This window comes from Mustela nivalis (genome assembly GCF_964662115.1).
Source record: "Mustela nivalis genome assembly, chromosome: 14".
NCBI classification, from domain to species: domain Eukaryota; kingdom Metazoa; phylum Chordata; class Mammalia; order Carnivora; family Mustelidae; genus Mustela; species Mustela nivalis.
In genome coordinates this window covers 73,589,979-73,612,588 of record NC_139033.1, presented here as the reverse complement: position 1 = coordinate 73,612,588, position 22,610 = coordinate 73,589,979, and positions in this window count along the sequence as shown.

Sequence of the window (22,610 nt, the reverse complement as noted above, 5' to 3'; positions counted from 1 at the left end):
TCTCTTCTAAGGAGGGGGGGTGGTTCTCCCAAAAGACCCTGCTTTGGCCCAGTTCTCTTGAATATATAGAGGGCTAAGGGCCTACTAGCAGCACGTGGTCTGAGAGGGAAGGACAAAGAAATTCAGAGAAGAAAAGAGAAGGGAGAGACATGAATGGAAGCTATGGGGATAATTTGGGGAAAGAGAAACAATATTCAAGGAGGATTTTTAGAAAGCTTCATTTCAGGATGCAGGACACAATTCCCACCTCTGTCTTCTGGGGCCCACCCTTCAGAAATTTTTAGTATGAATTTTTCACAGCATCCCCTCTGTGTGCTTATTTGGATAGAGCGATGCCCTGAGACTGACCTGAAGGTGGAAACTTACTGGATACATTCAAATTATAGAGTGTTATAGAAATTCCCTTACGTAACTTTTCACATGTGCATGCCTTGCCTCTCTAAATTATATACTTCCTGAAAATAATAATTTGAGGTTATACTATTATATTCTGAATCTCTAGAATATTACCCACCACTGTGTCTTACATGTGATAAATACTCATTATTTATTTTATTTCTTGATCGACAGGGTAAGCATGTTGGCAAGAATTATTATAATTTGGTACTGTGAGGAACCAATAGCTTACAATGTGAGAGAATCAAGAGCTTCGGCAAAAAGATACATTTTTGTTGTTGTTAATGTTTTTTTGTTTTGTTTTGTTTGTTTGTTTAAGATGCTAGGCAGAGGCTAGTACAGGCTCAGTATAACAGTGTTCATATTAACCTTGGAAGAAAAATTTAGTGCTCAGTGCTAGGCTCAGAGAAATACAAGTGCCTATCAGCCCCTGTGTGCTATTGATGGTGTTACTTCTCAGGCAAATTATTTTCAGTAATTGTCAATACATACCAGATTGCCAAGCAGAGCAGTCCCTGAGAAGACCCTGCCTCAGGCTTAGAAATGTGGTCTCAGGGGCAGAGAACTGTGGACTAAGAGGATTCTGAGCAGTTGGAACGCTGGTAAGTCTTTAAGAACCTGAGTAACTGGCCAGCAGGCTATGCCAATCTCCGTGGTGTAAGCGCTCTCACTGTGGCAGATTTCATGACGTCATGGAATGCTCTTTGGAGCCAGCACAAGCCAGGTCCAGCACACCACCGATCCTATCCTCAGGCTATCCCCTTCTGCACACCCAAACAGCAAGTCTACAAACTGCAGGAGATAGGGGCAGGGTGTGTTTGTGGGGGTGTTTCTTTGAGAAACAGGAGGCTGAGACTCAGAGAAGTTACACAAGGCACCAGGAATTATGTTTAGAACATTACAAAAAGGCAAAATATACAGAGAATACAAATATAAGTCCAGTCAACCTGCTAATAAAATACACCCTTACAGGGAGCATTATGTTTGCAAAGACCTCTCAAATTTCATTACTACCCTGGGCTAAAATGAGTACCTCAGAAGAGCCAGAACGTCAGAATTATATACTGTTAAAACCTTAGAGGTCATCCACCTAGCTCCTTTGAGGAATGTGATTTTGCTCTGATAAGCACAGAACAAGGAAAATGTCAGCAACTGAACTTAGGTCAATCACCTGAAGATTTCTCCTCTGTTGGCCCAAATTCTTTTGCCTCCAACACTCCATTAGAACTCTCTTCTGGGTCTTGTTTCCCCCAGAGCCTAACTGAGATGTGCTAACATGCACAGGTCTGGTGACCCACAAAACTGGCAACAAGCTTTCAACAACCGAGAACCTGCCATAAGTCAATTTTGTCTGTTTAAAGCAATCCCATCCTGGTGTGTGTGTCGGCAGTGGTGGTAAGGTGGTAAGTGGAGAGCAGCCATGCACCCCCACAGCCCCTCTCCATCATCACCGCCCCGCGACCCACTGCCCAGCCCCAGCCTCATCCCTGTGCCTGCCAAGGGAGAAGAGAGACGGATAAGGGCTGGCAAAATGTTCTTCTCTGTTCTGATCAACAGGCCCTTTTCTAAATAATTAATGAAAAGACCTACTCTACATTAATTCTTATAAAAGCTACCAAAAAAGAGTCTATAAGCTGGAAGAGATGCCTAACAATACTCTCCCTTTTAGGCAAAAGAGGTCACTGACTGAGATGGATGGGGGAGGGTTTTGTACTTCACATGCTCATGCTGATTCATGTTTCCAATGATCTCTGTTACCTTTACCCCAGAATGTCTGTCCTTGACCCAGAGCTTGTTGGGTTTTCAGAATTCAGCCTCTCAGGAAAGAGAGCCAGGATCTGAGAGCTCTGAATGAATTATTAATAAGCATTAATAACAATACAAAGGGGTCACACTGACTGAACTTCTACAGCTTACATACTTCCCTTGTCCATCCCATTGACGTGAGAAATGTCAATCTTGTGCCACAAAATGATCCAAAGCAACCTTCTGCCTCTGACACGGGAACAAATAGGTACTTTGTGGAAGAGCTTGAGGATGCTCCAAAAATTTTCCCTAAATAACAAATTTGGCTTTGTGTTTCACTTATCTAACTAAATTTTTTGACCATATTTATTTTGTTCAGTCAAGATGGGCCATATCAGCCAAATTTTAACACTCTCTGTAAGAAAAACAGAATTTCCTTACCAATCTAGCCCTTAAAATACTGAGTGTTCAGCTGAAATTTAATAAAATGTGTTGAGTTGAATAAAAATAAAGACCATGGATGTAGTTTTATAAAGGCTAATGATGTCTGTCTTTCAGCTCTAATCTCTGTATCAAAAAGTTCACAATTATTATAGCATCTGGTCTGATGATATATTTTGCTGCTGTTTTATTCCTGTTAGTGTTTTTTTCCCCTTAAATTCTATTTTGCACTAGCTATCTTTTAAAATTTGATTACTACATAATTACCTGGTGTGCCTTTTTTCTTGTCCTTATTCCTTACAGATCTGTATCATTTTGTTTTACAGATGTTTCTTTCAAGTAGAATACAGCTGAATTTTTTTTTAAGAGTTTAAGTAAAGTCTGCACTCAACGTGGGGCTCAAACTCACAACCCCAAGGTCAAGAGTTACATATCACTCCGGCTGAGCTAGCCAGGTGTCCCAGTGGAATTTTGCTTTTTATTCATTCTACTAGCTTCTTTCTTAAGCTAATAATAATCATGCTTACATTTGAACTAATAGACCACAGGTTGTGTTTTCTTTATCATCATTTTAACCACTCATTTCCCTCCTCTTGTCTTCTATTGAATTTATAGAATTTTCTATATCCCAACTTTTGTCTCTCATGGAAAGTTTGGAAGATGGAGATTATATTTATATTATTTCTGTAATTTTTAAAAAATATATAACATACATCATTTTGTAATCTACTGTTACTTATATTTAATAACATATTTTATTAATTGCTCTCTTTATTACTGTGTGGCTTTTTGTCTATCTCCCATCAGGTCTCCTTCTTCCTGATGAGATGTAATCTCTAACAGTGAAGGGCTCTGAGTGGTGAAGGTTTGTGTCTTTATATGCCTGAAAACATCTCTATTTCATATTCAGTCTTGAATGATAGTCTGGATGGGTATAAAACTAAAGGTTAAAAACTGTTTCTCTCAGTATTTGAAGTCCATTGTTTTCTGGCATCTGCTGCTGGTGAGAAGTCTCTCTCACTGTCATGTCTTTGCAATAATCCGTCTTTTCCCTGGCAATTACCATGATTTTCTTTTTGTTTCTGATACTCTAGATTTTCATTCTGGTGTCAAGTCAGAGATTTATTTTACTTAACTATATTAGCATTTGTTGGTTGCTTTCAATCTGAGGACATGTCTTTCTTGGATTCTGGAAAGCTTTTAGCCATTAGATCTATGACATATCTACCACATATCTTAACTTCTCTTTCACATTTTTACTCTAATCTCTTGATGCTGCATTCTAGGTGATTCTTCAGTATGGGCCTTTAGTTTATGGATTCTCTCTTCATGTCCAGTCTGGTGTTTAAATCATTTATTAAGTTTTAAATGCCAGTAACAACCTTTTATTTCCAAAGTTTTAAATTGATTCCTAACCATGTCTACATGACCTTGTTTTATTACTGCTTGGTTTTGTTTCACAATCTTTTGTTCTTGTTATGAATATTCTTCCTATATTTCTCTCCTTGAACATCTAAGTTTACCTAATGTTAATGTGTTTCTTGGATGGATAACCTGTTTCGACGCCTGGACTTTATTCATGTTCATTGCCGGTTTTGTTTTCTTTCTTAACATCAGTATCTTTGTGTATTTTACAATCCTAAAAAGCCTTTTGACGCCTATAGATTTGTAGGATCATTTTGAGGTGTTTGGTTGTTTGTTCTGTTTTTATGTCTCCCGTCTTCTGTGTTCCAGACTCCCTGCTCCTAAGTTTGGGGGCTGGGCTCATCCACCTGCCTGTATCCCCTGCCCGGAATTAGGTCTCATGTCATTATTCAGATCCCTGCTCAGGAGGGCATATCCGCCACATTCTTGGTCAATAGGAGGTTTCATGAGGCTCATCGCCCCTCTGTGTCACATGTTCACAGCTTCCTCTTCTGAGCCTGCTGCCAGCCCCCACGCAGGTGGAAGGCTGTCTCCCTTCTCCTGCAGGAGCCAAACTCTACCGCCCTTGCCTGCTCCCAGTCCCAGAGATCAGCAGGCCCATAGCTCTGCTTAGTCACTGTTTTGCATTGTGGTTCCATTTCTAGTCTGGAGGGAGGTTTATGATAAATGTTAAGATAACCTTAGTTATTCATTTTTTCCTTTTTAAAATCAATTATTGCTATATGATTGAAGAATGTTAATACTTCAAACTGAATTTACTGCACCTTCCTGTCCACTTACAACAATAAAAATTAACATTCATTAAATACTTATGCATCAGGCGTTGTGCTAAGTATTTTCATATCTTACCTCATTTACTTCTTAAGATACTTCTATGAGGCAGGTGCTCTTCTGTATCTCTATACTAGAAGAAATCAACACTCTGTAGAACTTAAGTCACATGTTCTCTGACACGTATTCTGGTCAGGACAAAATGGGATTCGAATCCAGTATGTCTGACTTGAAAGTGATATGGTGAGGATAAGAAAACATCTCTTGATAATAATCTGACATTACTGACTTTATGACCTGGAGAAGAAGCCACAAGGAGAGGGAGAATGTGGGCTGTGGTTCTGTGGTCCTGGCTTCTAGCTAGTTCATTTACTAACTACCATAGAGACCTGGGGAGTTACTGAAGCAAGCAAAGTATTCTATCTATAAAATGAGACTATTAACAACTGATTTTTCTGTTTCCTTATAAAAGATATATATATACACACATATATATGTATGTATATGTGTGTGTATATATATATGCATATAAATATATCAGGTAATATATATCAGATCTAAAACATTTTTAAAACATGAAATATCATATATTTTATATTTTGTGTTGGTTTCAACCTTTTTTCCTGTATTGAAACCAAGAGATATCATGAGCAAAGTTTATATTATTTTCCTTGAATATATTGCCTTAATCTTGCCCACACTAAAGCTCATTTGCTGTTTTGCTACCCACTTGTGAAACCTCATGAGATCTTAACAATGGTTTATCCCTGTTTGACATTTTACTTCCATCTTTAATTTTGGAGCTCTGTGTACACTCTGATCCAAATCACTTATAACACTATTAAATAAACTCCTAACATTTTTTTCCATCCAGAGTAGTAACTACTTTCTTCTATCTATTATTTCTTATTAAGTTAATTCTTTATCTACAGCAAAACAGATATCCCCTCCCCCCCCCCACACACACACCTTCTTATTGGTGGCCAATGTCTTGATGGTCCCATAGCTTTTTATCAGCGTTTGTTCCCTTAGGGAAACATCCTATAATGGAAAGACCAGATTATGAAGCAAATTGAAGGTAACACCCATCCTGAAGAAAGGATGCAATGACTTTGTAAGTCCAAGTATCCCAAAGGCCAAGTAGGGCATCTGACACAGAGTAGATTTTCATTAAATGCAAATTATCTTCATCACTCTCTGAAGCCTGAAAGTATTTCTTTGCAGCAAACTCATAGAAAAGTAAATGTTGACTACATTAACCATACTCCAGTGATGCAAATAACTTGCTTCTTCATTTTTATTGCACTGTCAAGTTCAATAAAGCAGCAACACACCTCGATGTTCAATGTTGATAGATAATGATGACTCATTTCAGACTCCAACAAGCATGTAAGCTTCATTTTCCACATAAGTGGTGGTCCCTTGTAAGGTGACTCTGAAGTATTTGAAAGGAAAAAAAGTGCAGGATTCTGAATAAGGATGGTGACTGTGAGGAAGCCTACGGATGTGTCAGTTCCAAGCCCCGAGACTATCAGTGACACCCTCTATAAACTATGGACAAGTGGTTTGTGTGACTCATGGGTGGCCACAATGTGATGTCCAGCAAAACTCAAATCTATTCCAGAGAAATCACTGAATTTGGAAACCATGTTTCATAACCTATGGTTCTATAGGTTATGTCTATAGACAGAAAGAGAGGAAGCCTGAATAGAACTTTTAGGATCCTTCTGGTCCAGGGTTTCCTAGGCTGAGTAAGTGCTGGCATATGTGTGTGTGTGTGTGTGTGTGTGTGTGTGCGCGCGCGCGCACACACACACATGTGTAGGGACTCAGGGAAACTGGAACTAACTGGAGAGAAGCAAAGAAGAGAAAACAGGAGGGAGGAAGGAGAACTGGAAAGGGAACAACAGGGAGTCTCATCGCTGTCTCCATTTACCTTCCTCTTAAACAAGTCTCCCCATCACCAATATGTGCTACTTTTCTAACTGCATATTTCCAGAAAGTTGTACTGTCAGGTTCAATAAAGCAGAGACTTCTCTCATTTTCAGTGTGGATACCTAATGATGACTCCTTTCAGACTGCAACAAATATGGAAGCTTCATTCTCCACACAAGCAGTGGGACCTTTTACAGCTAACTTGCTAAGTGAATATTTCTGCATATTTCCAGAAAGTTGCACAGATTCATATTATTGTTAGTATATACTATAGGAAATAGCATAATTTCTTCCTAGACGAAAGGAGATATATTTGCAGGCTGTTCTTTCATAACTATATTTATTTGCACAGTAGATTTCTTTCCAAGTCACTGAGTCATATCTTCCCAGACACAAAACTGAAACCTCCTTTTCTTTTTTATCAGGAGATTGACATTCTCATATAACATTTCATAATAAAGTGTTCAAAGGTCACATTTAAAATATAAGAAATATATATGAAATAAAGTCATTGAGAACTGGAGGTATTACAAGCCTCAAGCTAACCAGTGGCTTAATAAAAGGACTACAGTAACTGGGAGAATAGAAATTCAGATGAAAGCCCAAAATAAAGCCCCTCCCTCACTTTTTATAGGCTTGACTTTCAGTATTTTTGGGGTCTGCCCAGGGAAACCTCTTTAACCAGATGAGTCCAACACTAGTATTTTTCCACTTAAATAAAAATGTGCTGCATGGAATAAAGAGCCTCACATTTAAAATAGGATGACTTTATATCTGTTGTAGCCACCTTTCATACTACTACAGGTTTGGCACAGTGCTGAAAATTCCAGTAACTTCTTGAAAGACTGGCATCCTTCTGCTTGGCACTTACTGTTATGTCTCCAATGTTGGTGAAACCACCATCCTATATCATCTCAGGGAATTTTCTTCAGGGAAACTGAATTTATGTTTCTATTATCCCTGAACACATGCGAAATTTTGTAAAACGAAAATGCAAAGTATTGCAGGATTGGTGAGCAGCCCTGAAATTCTGTCCTCCAAATGAAGACGTGTGTAACAATAAGAGAAAAGCTATGGCTTCCCAGTTAAATATTACCCTCAGCTAAGAACCAACAACTTTCATTATTAGAAGGCACAAAAATAAGTCCTTCCCTACTTCTTCCCACCCACACCCCCTGGAAGCTTCCAAGGAGTCATAACCCAGATGTCACTGCGGCTTTCCCAGACTCTTAGGAACTGTATTAGAATACGTTAAACTCTCTATAGAAGCATAAAGCCAGAAACCTGTGAATCCCTGAAACTCTTAAGTTCTCAGAGCTACTTTTTCACTGTTTATCTTGCCAGACAGATGTGAAATTCAGCTTCTTCAACACACACGCGTGCACGCCTCCTTATACAAAACCAATTTTCTTGAAGGTTGAAGGATCATGAAAACAGACACATAGTCAACCTATTTTAAATGGCAAAGCATCCCACTGTACATGTGGCTGTCTTTAGACATTCTTTCAGCTTTCCTCGGTCCACAGTCTCCATCACGGTGGTTCCTCACAGACCCTTTCTCTATGCTGCCTCTTCTCATCCCCTGTACTTCCGGAACTGCCCTCTGAATTCTTCCCCCAGCATCTCCTGCGGATGAAGAGCTGTTCCACACACACCACCCCCCCGCCAGGTCCTGCTTCCAAATGCTGGGGGTGCTGGGCAGACAAGAGTGCCACAGGGTTACAAGGACCCACTCCCTTTGAAAGAAAAAGCAGTTGCACACATCTTGTTCCCAATATGCAGCATACATGTCCCCTAAGGTTTTTCTGTCTTCTTAAAAATTAAAAAAAAAAAAAACATTTTACATCTTTTTCACTTTCTGTCAGAGATCATCAAATACATTTGTAGCTTATAAGGCTTTAGTGTCATAGTTTATTGACATAACAAATAAACTTATTTGCTCCCCCAATGGGAATCTTACAGAGGGTTTCTTTCGCTCTTTCACAATTTGACTGATAAATGGTCGGCAGTAAGACTGATAGTAATTTTCTATATGTTATACATCCTGATTGTGTTGCCACAAAGCTTTCTTAGGTCTTGATGAATAAATGCAGAGTCTCACGTGACTTTGGGAGGCTTAGAAAAACAGGCTCTCCCACAGTTGCAGGGTAAGTTGCTGCCATTAATCAATGCCAGACTTGGTACTAGGTATTTACATCATTATGTTATTAAAGTCAGCATGTAGCTGGTTTTGAGAAATGTTCTAAATATATATGTTTAATAACTACCTCAGGATATACTAGCAGTACCATTTTTAGTATCAAGTAGATTTTTTTAAATTAAGTGACCCCATTTAATAGTTATTTTTTTCTTTCATACTGGAATTCATCCTTTTTGTAACTTCTCAAGTATCAAGACTAAATTTTAATGTCACCCACTTTCATGGACCACTGCTAATTGGGAAAAAGTGACCAAAACCTAGTACACCTTCAGGAACATTCTCAAATTAAGGTGCATTTTGTTCTTCGCAAGGCTACTTATATTAGCTACCCAGTCTCTGTAGACTGGATCTTCAGGAGAAGCCTCTCTGAGGAGGTAACATCTGAGCTGAGACATTAAAAGACTGTCGTGGAAAGATCAGAAGAAGAGCAAGTGTCAAGGGCTTCAGGGGACAACACACCTGGGATGTTGAAAGGAGGGAAGGGGCCAGATTGGCTGGTATACTGAGCGGGGGCCACTATTCAAGAGGCAGGCCGGGACTAAGTGCCACAGGGCTTTGAAGTCAGGGTTAGAAGGCCGACCTTGATCATCCGTGCAGTGGGAAGTCATGAATGGATGGAAGCAGGGGGGAGGGGTACTGATGTCATTTCAGTCTTCACTGATTGCTCTGGCTGCTGTGAGGAGAAAGACCGGAGGGGACTAGGGAGAAAGTCCATCTATAAGTAGGCTCCTGGCCCAGTCTAGGTGAGAAATGATGGGGTTTGGCCCATAAGAGCAGATGAAGAGGGAGGAGGGCAGAATGGGGACATATGCCACACAGATAACTACCACACGACGCGGGTACCAAATCGGATCGCGCCACAGTGATGCTCACGCATGGCAACAATGAATGTCCATCTGAAGTCCTTGGTTATTTGTATGGAAACATAGCACCAGGTTCCCTTTTGAGAACCGCTGCTTTCAAATATTCTAGCAGGCATGGGGGAAGTCCCATTTGCTCCTTTACATCAGTAGGCGAACTTTCAGAAGGATCGCATGAACTATTTTCATCTGCAGAATGTTGGAGGTAATTCTCGCGCATCAGTGCCTGATGAGGCTTAATTAGTTAATGCTTATAGGGTGGTTAAAAATGAAAAATGAAAAATGTTTAAATGTCAACTCTGACTCTGCCTAATTGTATTGTAAGCACTTAGCTCAGAAGCTTGCTGAGCATTCCTCTTTGAACCGACAGCTATCCTCAAGGGATGGTAAGAAGGTAGGAGCGGCCTTTTCTAACTGCAATCAAAAATCCATCTATCACTTCACATCCTTCTCCAGAAAGGACATAGGAATCAAGTCCCATGGAGAGGTTCTTCATTATCTTCTAGAATACCATGCCAAAGGGTCATTTCTATGAGAAGATGATGCCCGTAGAAATACCACACTATTTAGTATTATTAGAGAATAAACATTTCCATAAACCGTCTACCTTGAAGCACCAAATCCTTATTTTAACTAATTCTGATGATATCTCTCTTAAATGTCAGGCACACTTCCCTACATGTAGGGAGGTATTTTCCATATGACTTCATCTTTTTTTTTTTCCCCCACATTTGAGGTTCACGATTCCATCAATGAGTACCATGTCATAATTGTGAGCAAGTGATACCTACAGAAGCTGTCACATCCCTGAGTCACCACTACCACTAACTGGTCTGGCCTATGTGGCTTTTTTGGGTAGATTTTCCATCATTTATGGTCACGTCATCCATTGTCATTTACTGTAACTGTCATGTTCACTCCAATGATTCCTCATGTTTTTAGTCTGCTGCATGCGGAATTGTGCATGAAATGACAAGGGAAGGGGTTTCAAGTGAGGAGATGAGGCTGCTCAGTTTTGAGTGAAAGTGTTTTGAGTTTTATCATCTCTGTTGGGACCATGTAGAAGACTGTAGAACACTGGCATTTTATAAATAGAAGAGCAAACTGCGAAGGGATTTATCATTACCACTCACACTCGCTATTCAGTTTCCTATTGCTACTGCAAAAACGCACTGGAGACTTACTGCCTAAGAACAACACAAATGTATTATCTACTGTTCTGGAGATGGGAAGTCTGAGTGGGGCTTCCTGGGTCCAGGTCCAGGTCCAGGTCCAGGTCCAGCCTTGCATCAGCAAGGCTCTTTCCTCCTGGAGGCTCTAGGAGTTAGTGTGCTGCCTTGCCTTTTTCAGCTTCTAGAAGATGCCACTTTCCTTGGCTTATAGTTTCTTCCCATCTTTATAGTCAGCAGCAAAGAGGGGCACTTTGGTGGCTCAGTCAGTGAAGCATTTAATTCTTGGTTTCTGCTCAGGTTGCGATCTTGGGGTCATGAGATGGAGCCCCACATTGGGCTCTGCACTCAACCAGGAGTTTGCTTAAGACTCCTCCTCCCTCACCCTCTGTCCCTTCTACCCCATACTCTGCCTGTGCGTGTGTGCACTCTCTGTCTCTCTCTCTCCCTCCCTCTAAAATAAATAAATAAATCTTTGGGTCACCTGGGTGGCTCAGCTAATTGAGTGTGGGATGCTTGAGTCCAGCTTAGGTCATGATCTGAAGGTTGAGAGATCGAGTCCCATGTCAGGCTCTGCACTCAGTGGGGAGTGTGCTTGAGATTCTGACCCTCTCTCTCTGCCCCTTCCCCCTAAAATAAATAAATAAATCAAAAAAATAAAGTCAGCAGCAAAGACTCTTCGAATCACTCTCTGACTCCCACACTCTGCTTTTGTCATCACCTCTCCTTCTCTGACCCTTTTTAAGAACCCTTGTGATGGCATCAGGTACTTTCAGATAACCCCGGAGAGTGTGTCCATCCCAATGTCCCTAACTATACCTTCCTTGTCAAGTAACATCATTACAAGTCCCAGAGGGGATTAAGACATGGACATCTTTGATGGGCCATTATTCTGCCCATCACACTTGCCAAATGTGAGCCTCTTTAGCCTTGCATTGGACATGGAAACCGTTAGCTGTTTAGCATTTTTTAAATTACCAATTTTCTTAAAGCTTCAAAGGATCTAACGATCTAAACCACTTAAGGAAACTGGAAGGTTCATTTCCTTTCTGTGTAAGTCAAGATGTAGGAATTCAACTACACCTGCCTTCAGGGCTAGGAATTCACCTACACTTCTGGTCCTATATATACTATACATTATAGGGGCTCAGAGGAGTCTTATCTTGATTACATCCATAGGTGTCCAATCAGGGAGGCTCATCTACACCCAGGTGACCACAGTGCTATTTGGAGCAGATCCCCAGAAGCAAACTGTTGACTGCATTGTAGAAAGAATGGGGCTCTGGGCACATGCTCCTTCCTTCTGATGATTGACTGGCTACAAGCTCCCATCCCTTGTATTCAAAATACATCTGGCACCTTGTTATACTTACATGTGGTGTGGGAGTAGAATGTGTACACCTGTGCTAAAAATCATCTGTGTTAAATGAATAATGAGATTCTATTAAATGATAAAAATATTCTATTAAATGTTAAATGAAAAATGAGATTATAAAAAGTTGGGTAATTAAATAAATGTTTCTATTTACTCTGAAAGAGGACCAAAGTTCCACTATACAAATCTGGAAATGTGCTTTCATTTATACACTCATTCATGTATTGAGAAATCGAGATAAACAAGAGAGATAAAAGTCTCTGCCTTCCGTGGGTTTCTAGAGTTATATGGAGAGGCAGATTCAAATAATCAAAACTAAAAAACTTTTTTAAATGTGATTAGAGATTGTCATTAGGACCATCAAATAAACTGGGCTGGGGCGGCCAACTAGCTGAACTTTAGGGAAAACTTCTCTCAGGTGGGACAGTTACTCTGAACTCTGAACGATCAGGAGGCAACCGTGTGGAGACTGCTATGAGCACAGGGAACAATGTAAAGACCTCCAAAGCAGAAAAGAGCCAAACATGTGGAAGGATTAAAAGGTCAGATAGTGTGCAATGGGGTAAGGGGCAAGGAGATCCTGGTCAACGTGGCCTGTTGGTTTCAACTTTATTTGATGTTGAACAGGAAGCCATTAACATTTCAGGAAGACAAATGCCTACAAAGAATGACATCTTCTAAGACAGCAATATGGAGATTAGATTGATAAGAATAAGAAGGGAAGCAGGAAGACCACTTAGGTAACCAGCACAGCCTCCAAGGCAAGACAGTAGGTGGGACCCAGGGTGATGGACCAAAGGGGATACTATACGGCAAGGTCTGGTTCTGAAGGTGGAATAGACAGGAAGTGCCCAAGGATGAGATCTGGTGGGGAGGAAAAGCAAAGAGTTCTGAATGATTTCTCCTTCTTTTTGGCTTATTAACTGGATGGATGGTAGTGACATTTATCAAGAAGAGGAAAAGCAGAGGGAAAACAGGTTTGTGAGAGAAAATTAAGAATTCCCTTTTGGATATTTATTATTCACAAGCCTGCTAGACACACAAGTTGAAATGTCAAGTAGGCCGTGGGATTGAGAATCTTAGCACAGGAGGAAACTAAGAGCAAAACTGTGTACTGTAACATTTCCTCCTATGACAGGATTCCTCCTTCCTCAGGCATCGCTCTGGGCCCTTAGTGGTTTCTAATCAAGTTATCCCCCTTTTGGGGGTAACCCAGGTATGCTACTTGTTGATGAAATATCCCAAGTGGTTAAGAATCTGAATTTTAGGACACCTTAGTGGCTTAGTTGGTTCATGGTCTGCCTTTGGCTCAGGTCATGGTCTTGGGGTCCTGAGATCGAGTTCCACATCAGGCTCCCTGCTGAGTGGGGAATCTGCTTTTCCCTCTCCAACTACGCTTCTCCCTCTTATGCTCTCTCATTTGTGTACTTTATCAAAATAAATAAAATATTTAAACAAACAAACCTTGGACTCAGACCTCAGAGTCTGTAGTAGTAACCTGAATTAATGAGCACCCAGAGCTATCACTGGGCATTCACCCACAAAATGTAACAAAACCAACCACTGAGTGTCTAGCTCACAGAAGCTACACAAAGTCTTGGTGAATGAGTGATTTCCTATAATGTCTTTATTTTTTATTGAGGTTAGCAAGTATGAGACTAATTTTCCCTCAGATAAAACAAAAAGTTATTTATGGATCTACACATTAGACCTCTGCTTCTCAGACTTTAATGAATTGGAATGACTCTGTGACTCATTGGGGGGTCTTGTTAATAACAAGGCAAATTCTGATTCAATCAGTAGGGACTGTGCTTGAGAATCTGCATCTCTAACAAGCTCCTCGGTGTTGCTGAAGCTGTGGGCTCTCAAGTCATACTCTGATGCACGAGGGAATGTACTCAACCCTCCTGCTTCCATTCATCAACTTTTCCTGGGATGGATATGAGGGGCTGGGCAAGACTTCCACAGCCAAGTGGGAACAGGGGTGCCATTGTCTCCTAGGGAGTGTACAGCAATTCTTTTTGATTTTATCATTTGACACCCAACATTTATCCCTGTACATTGTTAGTTATCATTCCTTGCTGTCTTAATTTCCAAAAAACAAAAAACAAAAAACAAAAAAAACCCAAAACTAAAAGTGCATAGAGAGCAAGAACAAGCTCTGTAACTTTTTTTTTAATCACTAGCCCCAAAACTCCATTTCCAAACCTATACAAGGTAATGGCCCAAGCAATATTTGTTGACTGATTGATGGATTTCCCCAGTATGGATGGACCCATTAGCATTAACTAGACTCGTACAGAAAAAGCAATGTGACATTTTCTGTGAAGCTTAAAATTGAAGTCAGATAGACTTACAGGTATTCTTACATGTAATAAAGAGACAGACTGTGTATGTCTATATTAATAATCTGGGTTAATTGCATAACAAGATTCTTCTAAAAGTTGGATAATTGAATAAAGAAGTATTTCAGAGCACCTGGACCCTCTAACAGCTTCTCAGTTACAAAGGGAATTACATAAAACTGTACATCCATATTAAAAACAAATTAAACAATAATCATGAATATTATGCACAATAATAAAGTAACAGTGAGTAGCTGCTTGAAGTGAATTATCAGGAACATTTTCATGATTATTCCTTAATTAATTGCTCCATAATCCAAAAGCTTTCTCTCCCTCTCAGTATGCATGGCAGCATAATATTGTACTTCTTCCCCAGCCCTCACTAACAGCTGAACAGTTTGTTCGCTATACCACGGCAATGAAAAGGACATTTACTTATGTGGGAAAACAACCTCTGTGTGGCTGCCACTTGGAATTCAGTACGGATTACATACTGCAATTAATATGAAGACCATTGTCTGAATGACGGCCGTCCCTTCCCCTTTGTGCTCACTGGGAACAGGGTGCCTGGTGCAGCAGCCCGGGGAAGACCGCTCTGGAACAGTGAGGATGGCCAGCTCTGATCTCTGCCCAGCAGCAGCGTTATCTCAGAGATGCTGCTCCAAGGGGTGGCCCGGTCCCAGGAACAGCTGAGGGGGAAGGATGACCACAGCTGACTTTTCTTTTCATTTTTCAGAAGTGTCAATTACCCAGTCAGTCATTCTTTAATAAGCACTTTAAAATCAGCTATTCTAGGTTAAGCACTGTGCTCAGCTCTAGATAGAGCTACAAGGACAGATGCTCCCTCTTTACGAGCTCGTAATCCACTAGAACGGAGCTCTGAGAGGGCAGGAGCTTTATCTGCCCTGCTCACGCTGTAGTCCCCAAATCCAAGAGGGTGCTTGGCTTATAATAGGTCTTCAAAAAATATTTCTCAAGTGAATGGAGGGATGAATGGATGGGTTTAGTGGGGAGCTGAGATACATAAATGATGACCTTCTGCTTGATAGAGTACTTTGCATAAAATTATACCAAAGCTGCAATTTATCGAGCCTCCACTAAGCCACAGGCCAGGTACTGTCCTATCAGCTCCGCACATGACCTATTTTAATCCTCGTCATCACCTCTGAGTAGCTGTGGTCATCACACCACTGCACGCTGGGGGAGCTGGCGTGAAGAGTAGGCCCCGCTCACACCGTCAGTGATAGAGAGAACTTAGATTTCGGTTTGCTGGAACTCGTAACTGCTACACTATACTGCTCTCTCTCCCAACTCCAGACAGCCAAGCGCTTCCAAATCGTGGGTCCAAATTGAAAAAGGAAAAAAAGGAGAAGTGTGAGTAACTTTCTGCATTGGGAATGCTCAACGTGACAGCAACAGCAATCTCTGTCCTATAGTGAGACTGTTCTGCTTCCCTCCAGGTCTCCTTAAGTCTGAGCTCAAGGAAGAAGCAGGGAAAAAACCCAAGCTGACTCAAGAGCTTGCCTCCAAGAGAATTCCAATTTTCATTAAGCAGACAGAAATCAGGTGGTTCTCCTTTAAGACAAGCCACCTGGGGTACCTGGGTGGTGCAGCGTGTTAAAACCTCTGCCTTCGGCTCAGGTCATGATCCTAGGGTCCAGGGATCGAGTCCGCATCTGGCTCTCTGCTCAGTGGGAAGCCTGCTTCCCCCTCTCTCTCTCTGCCTGCCTCTCTGCCTACTTGTGATCTCTGTCAAATAAATTAATAAAATCTTAAAAAAAAAAATAGATAAGCCACTGCAGAAAACTTCACCTTCAGCAGTTTCTAATACAGAGAAGCTCCTATTGACAACACAGTTGGAAGGTGAGGGGGGAAAAAGTCAATTTTTAAAAAAGCAATTTTTTTCAGTGTACCAACTTCTAGATAGTATTGAAACATACAGTTCTGTGTTAAATGACAGAGGAAACAGGCATAGGTACCACGAATATTTGAAATCAGTTACAGACAGCAAATGCTGGAGATTTCCTTTTCAGATGACTTACCCACCACTGAAGCCTAAAGCGGGAAGCTGTTGGTAGAGCTGCAGGTGTGCTGTGGAGGGAAGGTGTGTGGACAGCAGAAGTGGGGAACAGTCAGTCAGAAAACATACAAAGTCCATGGCTCTCAGAAGGGCAGAGAGATAAAAACTTAGAGAGGCGGAATGACAACCAAAACAAACGTCATCCCCCTAAAATGTGCTGGGGGCTGACTATAATCACTTTCAAATCCCTTTCCTCCATATTCCCCCCAAAATTCTCAGGCATTTGCTGCATTCTGTTCAACTCCACGGCTTCCTGGCCTCAAGGGACATGTGAATCCTGAGGACTGTGGGAGGAGGAGGGGTATTTAATAAAAGCAGTTTAGAGCGGTGGTTCTCAAAGTCAGCCCAAATCAACAGCATCTGCTAGACCAGGGGTCTGCAATTTTTTTTTTTTTTCCTGTAAAGGGCCAGAGAGTAAATACTGTAAGCTTTTTAGCCAAGAGGCAAAAGCAAGGATATTACGTGGGTACTTACATGACAAGACAGGAAATCAACATTTCACAGTTTTATTGATGAAAATCAACCTATAACAAGTATAATTTTCTATAATACAGATCCGCTAATGAGAAGAATGTCCTTCTCTTTGTGGGGGACAATTGACTTCATTGGGATTCAAAGCTATGGTCCGCTACCATAGAATCAAAGGTTTCTCTGTAAGAACCATCACGGGGTTGCTGAGCTTACTGATAGAGGTTGCTGCTCAGATTTGGCTACTAATCCTGAGAACTTGTTAAAAATGCAGATCATAAGGCTGGACTCCGTACCTACTGCCTTAGAAAGTCTGAGTGTGGAGTGGGGCCGATGACCTGTGTCTTAACCAGCTCCGCAAGTAATTCAGATGCACCCAAACATTTGAGAACTACTGGTTTAAACTACCTGAGGGTCCATTAACCCCACCCACCCTGCTGTTACCATGGTTACGGCCATTTCCCAGTCCTAGACTTCAGCCCTACCTTCCTACTGATATTATTTTAAGGAGTTTGGGTGTATAGTGTTATTTCAAAAAAACCTTCTGAGTCTTAGGCAACTCATTTAAGAAACATGGCACGCCGATGCCTGCTTCGAAATTTCTGAGCAGAGAAGCAGGACTCCTCCGGGAAGAGACTCAAAGCCAATAAGTGGAAACCACTTCTAACCAATGTGCCAGAAGGATAAACCCTCAGACACTTTGTTTTCCAGAGAGATTCATAATGGAAGCTTTCCCATGATTTCCAATGATTTCACCTCTTCAGCTGCTACATCGGAGCTAACTCGTGCCAGTGAAAAATTAAATGGAGTTACAGCATAGATGCTGTTTCTTGATTGAATTGGTAGTCTTGGTGTTACAATCATTTCACACAATCCTAAATAAAATCTTTGTAGCAAAACCAGAGGGAAGAATTACAAAGACTGTACCCTGACTCGTCTTCTCTAATAAGCTGCCTCAGTTTCTCCATGTGTACAATGGACATGATCAGACTGCACTGACAGGATTATCTTGAAAATAAACGGGTTTGCGAAGGTCTCTGGAGTTGACAAATGCTGAGAATTATTATTAGGTGTTATGTCCTAACAAACTGACAAAATGATGTTTGCGCTGACAGAGTACGGAGAACCTATTATTCATGCAGAATGTCTCCTGTGGCAAAGCAGACTGCTTCATTGTCCATCTGGCACCTTCGAGGCACTGGGAAATTTCTGCTCGAAATTCAGATAGCTCTTTAGACCCACTGGACAGGATTCCTCTGCAGACATTTTAAATAGGTTACCCACTGGCTGGATCCCACCGCCATCCACTATCTGAAATTGGGTTTAGTGGAGTCCCTTGGGGGTTAGACATCAGAAAGAGAAGAGGAAGGGATATTGTCTCTGGAAAGGCTTATGGTAAGTCTTCTAGAAGCAACTTCCGGGTATTTCCCATTAATATCAGGTAATTGATCAAATCAAAATAGATGGGTGACTAGAAAGTTATAAAGAGCCAGACCCAAGTGGACAAGAGGTGGGATTTGAAGTTTCCTGTTTTAGAATTTTCGGGCAAAGCCAGGAAGGCTGCAGTTGTTTGAGGGGAATCCTATGTTCTCCTACTCTTAAATGTTTGCCTGAGACAGGCAAGGAACTCAACTCTGAGAGAGGCTGAGGTGAAACTCAGTAAATGTAAAGAAAGTTACGTACACCCAGCAATGCACCCGGCTATCCAGGTGGATGGAGTGAAGGTACGTTTAAAAGAAGATGGAAATGAAGGAGGCTAGGGAGAATTTACAAAATGAGTTTCTAGCCAAATATGCAGCTCTGCATCTACTTTAAAAATCGAAGACCTAATGGGGGGCACCTGGGTGGCTCAGTCATTGAGCGTCTGCCTTCGGCTCACGTCATAATCCTAGGGTCCTAGGATCGAGTCCCATACTAGGCTCTCTGCTCGGTGGGAGCCTGCTTCTCCCTCTCCTACTCCCCTTGCTTGTGTTCCCTCTCTTGCTGTGTCTCTCTCTGTCAAATGAATTAAAAAAAAAAAAAAAACTTAGGAAATAAAAATAAAAAATATATAAAAATCTAAGACCTAATGGGACAATTTGTTTAAACTAGCCCTGAGATGAAGAAGGAAATAACAGGAAAAAACATAACTGATGAAAAGAAAGCAAACCTTGTAAAGAACCCCACAGAATCAAGAGAACTATGTAACATTTTAAAAGTAAAGATAAAATGTATACGGAATCCACAACTGTCTCAAAAACTTTTACCTTGAGGGGCACCTAGGTGGCTCAGTCATTAAGTTTCTGCCTTCGACTCAGGTCATGATCCCAGGATCCTGGGATCGAGCCCCAAATCAGGCTCTCTGCTAAGCATGGAACCTGCTTTTCTTCCCCTCTCTCTGCCTGCCTCTCTGCCTGCTTGTAATCTCTGTCTGTCAAATAAATAAATAAAATCTTTAAAAATAAATAAATAACAAAACAAAAAATTTTACCAATCGTTATTTCTAATCCCCACTTCATGCTGTGCTTGGTATTTAAATTATTTGTACAGTGATGTGTATTTTTTCCCTTTTGTTATTTTGTTATGAAGCCAATAATTCTAAATGGCAAAGTACCTCAGTCTATTCCCATAAATAATCCAGGTGGCTTTTAGATGTTAACCTGTTGAGGCCAGTTCCATCAGGGGCTAAGTGGTCCTGAGAATTCCCAGCCCTGAGCTTCAGGTAAACAAAGTGTGACTGGCGACCCATAAGTCACAATCTTGTCTTATTTTGCTTCCTAACATGCTTTCAAGTAAGGATAGAGGCACTGGTTAGAACTTACTTCTAGAAAATTGCTTTTGCTAGAATTTACTTCTTTTCTAGAAGTTCTAGGCACACATACGTGAGCCTTGTCTCTTCCCCAGCTTCAGAAACCGAAAATGACTTTGGCTGAACTGTAAAGTTCCCTGTGCCTCCATTTCTTCTTCTTTTCTTTTCTTTCTCTTTTTGGCAGGGGGTGGGGGTGGTGAGGGAAGGTGTGGCTAAAATCCTTTCTATTTTGAAATTACAAATGCACAGGAAGTTGCAAAGCAATGTACAGACAGCAGATCCCACAATCACCTCCCCCATGTTCTCCCAGTGTTAACAGCTGCATCACTGTATCACAGTCCCAAAACCAGGAAACTAACATGGGTACAATGCACAGAGCTTACTCAAAGTTTGCCAGTTCTATATACACTTGTGTGTGTGTATGCGTGTGTGTGTGTGTGTATACGGATGCAACTTGATCACATGTGTAGCTTCATGGAACCAGCACTACAATCAACATGCTTCACTCCACCATCACCAGAATGTTCTTTTGGCAACTGCTTTGTGGCCACACCCACCTCCTCTCCACACCATCTCTGACCCCTGGAAACCACAAATCTTTTCTCCATTTCTATAATTATGTCCATTTCTTCATTCAAAAATGGGCTTGGCATCTCCTATCTCCTCATTTGTTCAAGTATTCCTTCACAAGTCTTGTTCATATCGATACTTTCCTTTTTACTGTAATTACCAAAGAGTTATCCAGGTCACTATGGAAATGATGGACAAAAAATAAAAATATATGCAAAGAAAAGAAGTGGGAAAAAAATATTACCTCTGAAATCCCATCACCCAAGAGATAAGAGCCATGCAATTTGGACATGTTTCTCTCCTTGATTCTGGTCTCCATAAAATGGGCAACTAAAGTTCTCAGAACTCAGGACGTGTCTGGGGTAACATTGTTAATGTAGAATTTCCTTTCCATTTTGTATGAGTTAAGGAATGCATTCGGATGCACCTTACAAAAAAAAACCAACCGATAATGGCTTAATCATATCCAGGGGTTTTGTTTCTCACATACAAGAAAAGGGCAGGGCGGGCATGGGGCATTGGCTCAGAGAAGAACCATGAGGGACTCAGAGGAACTTGGGCTTTTCTTTGTGCTCTACTACTCTGAGCAAGTAGGATATCATCCCTAGGCTCATAAGTGCCCTTTTGTCAATAACATTAAAAGTTTTCTCACGAACCATCCTTTGTAGACTCTGCTTAAATCACAGAGACCAGAACTGGGTCACACAACCGCTCCAAGCTGGGAAGCAGGATATGATGTATATCTGTTTTCCTGGCTTCTAGAGAAAAACAGCAAGGAGAGGGAGGTTAGCAACAACTTTTAGGTAGCCAGACAGCACTATCTGTCATGTATTATCAAATTCCAAAATCATTTGTATTTGAACTTTAAAACAGGGTTACATGGACTTAAAAAAAAAAAAAATTCTGGTCTGCTGTTTTCACTTACTATGTCATGAATATTTCATCTCAAAATCTGATCGAGTTACTGTACAGCAGGGATCAGCAAACGATGCCATTACAGGGTAAAGCCATTCCACTCTCTGCCTGGTTTTGCAAATAAAGTCTCACTGAAGGATAGCCACGCTCATTGGTTTCCACACTGCTTTGGAATGTGAAGGGCGAGTGTCAGTACTCTTACAGAGACCACACAACTGGCAAGGTCTTAGGTAGTTACTATCTGGCCCTGGACATAAAATGTTTGCTAACCCTAACTGGACAGCATCTTTAATGGCTGCTGATTTTCAATACAGTGGATGCAGATCCCCTGGATTATCAAACCAGTTCTCTACTTTTCAATACTGACATTGTTCTAGTTTCCACCATTACAAAGAAAACAGTAATGAACATCCATGCAAAATTTTGCAAATATCTCTATTTTTTTTAAAGATTTTATTTATTTATTTATTTATTTATTTATTTATTTGTCAGAGAGAGAGAGAGCATGCACAAGCAGGGGAAACAGCAGCAGAGGGAGAAGCAAGGTTTCCACTGAGCAGGGAGCTAGATGTAGGACTTGATTCCAGGATCCCAGGGTCAGGACCTGAGCCAAAGGCAGACGCTTGACCGACTGAGCCACCCAGGCATCCCTAATTTTTATAGGAAAGAGAAAGTATAATGTAGTTGTTAACAGCATAGTCTCTGAGGCTTGATTCCTGGGTTCAAATCCTAGCTTTAATAATCATTAGCTCTGTGACCTTGAGGAAATGACTTAACCTTTATATACCTCAGTTTTCTCAATCGCAAAACCTACCTCGGAACTGTTGTGACAATTATGAGTTAATACCTGCGTGGTGCTTAGAAAAATGGCTGACATGAACTAAGTGCTATGTTTATTATCTATTGTTGTTAGTTTTTTGTCATCATTATCATTAGCAGTAGGTTAAATCCCTAATGGTGGAATTGCTCAAAGAGTAGGCAGATTTTAAAACTTATATTACGTGGCACCTATGTTTTCCTATTTCTGAGCAACAGTGAATATTATGTTTTAGAAAGAAGGGTGTGTCAGTTCTTTTTTCATATTAGGAGGCGAATAACTGTATCAAAATGCAATTGTTGTTCACAA